Genomic DNA, 6755 nt, shown 5'->3' with positions numbered 1-6755 from the left:
CGGAGTCCGGCCCTGCGGTAATAAAACCTCATCAATGTGGAATGAAAAGTTCAGAAAGTTCCTGATTTTTATTTCTCTCTTTCTGGAGTTAAACTGCGTCTGGTGGAGACTTTTATTTGCGCTTATTCTTTATTTATTTGCCGCTTTTTCTATGTTCGCAGATTTTGTTCCGCATTTTGGGCGCGTTTTTTTTATTATCCAGATGTTGTCGCCTAATTTATATTCTGGAGACATTTTAAAATGGTGCAAAAATTTTAGCGCAATTCTAATCCAGCTCCGCGGCGATTGCCAGGACCGTCCGTGGCTTTTGGGCAGTTGAAGACTGGGGTGCGACGTGTTAAAGTGGATTGGACGCGTCACGCCATGTTTTGCCCCAAAAATGCTCAAAAAGACAAAATAGACAAAAAAGAAGCGTCTTTAAATTTGTCCCAATTCATCAAATAATGGCGCCGATCCATCAGGCCTTGGGTCTTGTGCGCCAATCCTGATGAAGACGGCACCGGAGTGCGCTGCGGGGGCGCCTCGTATTGAAGTTTGCGCAATTTGCCACCGCAAGAAACGTTCTTCCATCAGATGCACTTTAGTGGCGGAAATTGTGATGAATTTGTCGTCCACGCTCGGCCACACCCCTCCTGACAAAGCTCCACCCCTCCTGACAAAGCTCCACCCCTCCTGACAAAGCTCCACCCACCGTTAGAAAAGTTGGTGCGGGCCGAGAATGCTGCAAAAGTAGCAATATTTTTACACAAACATTTTGCAGCAGAAACTTGATGAATCGCGGCCAAAAAGACCCAAAAAATAAGCAGCAAAGACAAAAAAAAATGGCTGGAAATAAATACAAATGCCGATTCGGGGTCCGCAGAGTGTCTGCTCCTCACCGACCATTCCTGGTATCCATGACGATACTATTCTCAGCTGAGGGTCCCAATTATAATAATAATAATAATTTATTTCTATGGCGCCAGCATATTCAGCAGCACTGTATAATTAAGTGGGCAAAAAGTGACGCGTCAGGAGCGGGGGTCTCCCTGCTACAATCAGACTTGTATCTGGGGAAAGATGGGGACAGTGTGGACTCCAGACTGATACATTTACTGCGCTGATACATTGTAGCAAACTGTCAGGATAGTGAGAGATTATATAGATAAATATAGAGGAGCTAGACATCGGCTTTCTCCAATCTGGGGGACAATTCGCCGATCGCTGGGGGTCCGACCTCTCTAGTAATAATGACAACGGCGCTGTCCCATAGACACGAATGGAGCGGCGGTCACTGCTGAGATTTCTAGATGACAGGAGGGTCTTTGGGCTGAGACCCCTCTAAAACCTGAGTCTGACTCTGACAAGTTCAGTGCGGCTCCTCCATCTATTAATTGGGTTTCTTTAAGATCTATGCCATCAATAAGAACATTAATGGTCCCATGAAGGGGCTGAACACTCCTCCTGGGAAAGACTTCTCACAGCTGAGGGTTTGTTACATTGTATCCAGTGTAGACAATCTTCTGTGAGTCCTTCTGCCCTGATAGTTTGTTACAATGTATCCAGTCTGGAGTTCAGGATGGTTTCTTGTTATTTTGGCCCCATGACTGTATGGGCATTGCCTTACTGTATGACATGGGCGGCCATGGTGGAGGGGTTGACTGTGCCCCCTGTGTGGCTGCGGATCCCCCTGTAGGGTGCAATGAATGGAGGCTGTAAAGCTTTGTGGCCTCCTGCCTGTGATCTCATTGTTCCGCTCCATGGAGGATGTGTCTCTATTATTATGGAGCTTTTCATCTCCCCCCTGTCAGGATGTGCGGGGCATCCCATTGTATAGGTGGTCTTCACCTTGAGGGGTTTCAGTGTTTCATCTTTATGTCCAGGTAATAAAATGTACAAATGGTTTTGTATTACAGAGCGGGAAATGCCATAATGTCTGCACCGAGCAAATCCCCGAACTAATATATTCACAGATCATACACGTAAAATCACTGTTCATTAGTATCCAAAATTGTAAAAAACAAAACACAATTCCCTCAAGAACTGAGACAATATCCAATATAAAGCTAAAAATAAAAAAAATCAGGTAGTGCGAGAGTAGGGTGCAGTCACCCTAAAATGGCCTCGTCCCTACCTGACAGCGGACATTGGCACCCACTTGGACAGAAATGGCGCCCCCCGCACCCCAGCTGCTCTCCCCAATAGTCCCTATAAGACCGTAGTCCAATGAGAAATCATGGAAAGGGGGAAATCTCAAAAAACAAAGATAGGTAGTAACCAACCTCTTATCCTGGACATTGGTCAGATGAGACACCGGCACAGAGGATCACAGCACTATGTATCACCAGAAACCTCTATGTATCACCAGACACCTCTATGTATCACCAGACACCTCTATGTATCACCAGACACCTCTATGTATCACCAGACACCGCTATGTATCACCAGACTCCTCTATGTATCACCAGACTCCTCTATGTATCACCAGACTCCTCTATGTATCACCAGACTCCTCTATGTATCACCAGACTCCTCTATGTATCACCAGACTCATCTATGTATCACCAGACACCTCTATGTATCACCAGACACCTCTATGTATCTCCAGACTCCTCTATGTATCTCCAGACTCCTCTATGTATCACCAGACTCCTCTATGTATCACCAGACTCATCTATGTATCACCAGACTCATCTATGTATCACCAGACTCATCTATGTATCACCAGACACCTCTATGTATCACCAGACTCCTCTATGTATCTCCAGACTCCTCTATGTATCACCAGACTCCTCTATGTATCACCAGACTCCTCTATGTATCACCAGACTCCTCTATGTATCACCAGACACCTCTATGTATCACCAGACTCCTCTATGTATCACCAGACACCGCTATGTATCACCAGACTCATCTATGTATCACCAGACTCATCTATGTATCACCAGACTCCTCTGTGTATCACCAGACACCTCTGTGTATCACCAGACTCCTCTGTGTATCACCAGACACCTCTATGTATCACCAGACACCTCTATGTATCACCAGACTCCTCTATGTATCACCAGACACCTCTACGTATCACCAGACTACTCTATGTATCACCAGACTACTCTATGTATCACCAGACTCCTCTATGTATCACCAGACTCCTCTATGTATAACCAGACACCGCTATGTATCACCAGACTCACCTATGTATCACCAGACTCATCTATGTATCACCAGACTCCTCTATGTATCACCAGACTCCTCTATGTATCACCAGACACCTCTGTATATCACCAGACTCCTCTATGTATCACCAGACACCTCTATGTATCACCAGACACCTCTATGTATCACCAGACTCCTCTATGTATCACCAGACTCCTCTATGTATCACCAGACTCCTCTATGTATCACCAGACACCGCTATGTATCACCAGACACCGCTATGTATCACCAGACTCATCTATGTATCACCAGACTCCTCTATGTATCACCAGACTCCGCTATGTATCACCAGACCCCTATATGTATCACCAGACTCCTCTATGTATCACCAGACTCCTCTATGTATCACCAGACACCGCTATGTATCACCAGACACCTCTATGTATCACCAGACTCCTCTATGTATCACCAGACTCATCTATGTATCACCAGACACCGCTATGTATCACCAGACGCCGCTATGTATCACCAGACTCCTCTATGTATCACCAGACACCGCTATGTATCGCCAGACTCCTCTATGTATCGCCAGACACCGCTATGTATCGCCAGACTCCTCTATGTATCGCCAGACACCTCTATGTATCGCCAGACTCCTCTATGTATCACCAGACTCCTCTATGTATCACCAGACTCCTCTATGTATCACCAGACTCCTCTATGTATCACCAGACTCCTCTATGTATCACCAGACTCCTCTATGTATCACCAGACTCCTCTATGTATCACCAGACTCCGCTATGTATCACCAGACACCGCTATGTATCACCAGACACCGCTATGTATCACCAGACTCCTCTATGTATCACCAGACTCCTCTATGTATCACCAGACTCCTCTATGTATCACCAGACTCCTCTATGTATCACCAGACGCCGCTATGTATCACCAGACGCCGCTATGTATCACCAGACACCGCTATGTATCGCCAGACTCCTCTATGTATCGCCAGACACCGCTATGTATCACCAGACTCCTCTATGTATCACCAGACTCCTCTATGTATCACCAGACTCCTCTATGTATCACCAGACTCCTCTATGTATCACCAGACTCCTCTATGTATCACCAGACTCCTCTATGTATCACCAGACGCCGCTATGTATCACCAGACGCCGCTATGTATCACCAGACTCCTCTATGTATCACCAGACACCGCTATGTATCGCCAGACTCCTCTATGTATCGCCAGACACCGCTATGTATCACCAGACTCCTCTATGTATCACCAGACTCCTCTATGTATCACCAGACTCCTCTATGTATCACCAGACTCCTCTATGTATCACCAGACACCTCTATGTATCACCAGACTCCTCTATGTATCACCAGACTCCTCTATGTATCACCAGACTCCTCTATGTATCACCAAACACCGCTATGTATCACCAGACTCCTCTATGTATCACCAGACTCCTCTATGTATCACCAGACCCCTCTATGTATCACCAGACCCCTCTATGTATCACCAGACTCCTCTATGTATCACCAGACACCTCTATGTATCACCAGACTCCTCTATGTATCACCAGACTCCTCTATGTATCACCAGACACCGCTATGTATCACCAGACACCGCTATGTATCACCAGACGCCGCTATGTATCACCAGACTCCTCTATGTATCACCAGACTCCTCTATGTATCACCAGACACCGCTATGTATCACCAGACGCCGCTATGTATCACCAGACTCCTCTATGTATCACCAGACACCGCTATGTATCGCCAGACTCCTCTATGTATCACCAGACTCCTCTATGTATCACCAGACTCCTCTATGTATCACCAGACACCGCTATGTATCACCAGACTCCTCTATGTATCACCAGACTCCTCTATGTATCACCAGACTCCTCTATGTATCACCAGACTCCTCTATGTATCACCAGACTCCTCTATGTATCGCCAGACTCCTCTATGTATCACCAGACACCTCTACACTGTGTGCAGAATTATTAGGCAAGTTGTATTTTAGAGGATTATTTTTATTATTGATCAACAACTATGTTCTCAATCAACCCAAAAGACTCATAAATATCCAAGCTTAATATTTTTGGAAGTTGGAGTGTTTTTTTTTAGATTTGGCTATCTTAGGAGGATATCTGTCTGTGCAGGTAGCTATTATTGTGCAGAATTATTAGGCAACTTAATAATAACCAAATATAATCCCATCTCACTTGTTTATTTTCATCAGGTAAACCAATATCAGTGCACAAAATTTAGAAATAAACATTTCTGACATGCAAAAACAAAGACAAAAAAAATTAGTGATGAATATAGCCACCTTTCTTTACGATGACACTCAACAGCCTCCATCCATAGATTCTGACAGTTGCTTGACCTGTTTTCAATCAACATTGCGTGCAGCAGCCACCACAGTCTCCCAGACACTGTTCCGAGAGGTGTACTGTTTTCCCTCCCTGTAGATCTCACATTTTATGATGGACCACAGGTTCTCTATGGGGTTCAGATCAGGTGAACAAGGGGCCATGTCATTATTTTTTCTTCTTTTAGACCTTTACTGGCCAGCCACGCTGTGGAGTAGTTGGATGCATGTGATGGAGCATTGTCCTGCATGAAAATCATGTTTTTCTTGAACGATACCGACTTCTTCCTATACCACTGCTTGAAGAAGTTGTCTTCCAGAAGGTCTGGGAGTTGAGCTTCACTTCATCCTCAACCCGAAAAGGTCCCACAAGTTCATCTTTGATGATACCAGCCCATGCCAGTACCCCACCTCCACCTTGCTGGCGCCTGAGTCGGAGTGGAGCTCTTTACCCTTTACTGATCCAACCTCTGGCCCATCCATCTGGTCCATCAAGAGTCACTCTCATTTCATCAGTCCATAAAACCTTTGAAAAATAAGTCTTAAAATATTTCTTGGCCCATTCTTGACGTTTTATCTTATGTTTCTTGTTCAGAGGTGGTGGTTTTTCAGCCTTCCTTACCTTGGCCATGTCCCTGAGTATCGCACACCTTGTGCTTTTTGATACTCCAGTAACGTTGCAGCTCTGAAATATGGCAAAACTGGTGGCGAATGCCATCTTGGCAGCTTCACGCTTGATTTTCCTCAATTCATGGGCAGCTATTTTGCGCCTTTTTTGGCCAACACGCTTCTTGCGACCCTGTTGGCTATCTGCCATGAAACGCTTGATTGTTCGGTGATCACGCTTCAAAAGTTTGGAAACTTCAAGACTGCTGCCTCCCTCTGCAAGACAGCTCACAATTTTGGACTTTTCAGAGCCGTCAAATCTCTCTTCTGACCCATTTTGCCAAAGGAAAGGAAGTTGCCTAATAATTAACCACACCTTATATAGGGTGTTGATGTCATTAGACAACACCCCTCCTCATTACAGAGATGCTCATCACCAGATTTACTTCATTGGTAGTTGGTTCACAAACCTATGCAGCTTGGAGTAGGACAACATGTATAAAACGTATCATGTGATCAAAATACTCATTTGCCTAATAATTCTGCACGCGGTGTATGTATCACCAGACTCCTCTATGTATCACCAGACACCTCTATGTATCACCAGACACCTCTATGTATCACC

At 45.1% G+C, this 6755-nt stretch overlaps 1 long non-coding RNA gene across 1 annotated transcript in view; it reads left to right on the top strand.

Annotated features, from left to right (window-relative positions):
* Positions 1-6755, top strand: part of LOC141264787 (uncharacterized) — an 88882-nt gene that overhangs the window by 1200 nt on the left and 80927 nt on the right. The window lies entirely within an intron of this gene.

The sequence above is a fragment of the Phyllobates terribilis genome, unplaced genomic scaffold (genome assembly GCF_046119375.1).
Source record: "Phyllobates terribilis strain yellow unplaced genomic scaffold, ASM4611937v1 Scaffold_4__5_contigs__length_816908805, whole genome shotgun sequence".
Lineage (NCBI taxonomy): Eukaryota > Metazoa > Chordata > Amphibia > Anura > Dendrobatidae > Phyllobates > Phyllobates terribilis.
This window is presented reverse-complemented; position numbering and strand designations above follow the sequence as displayed.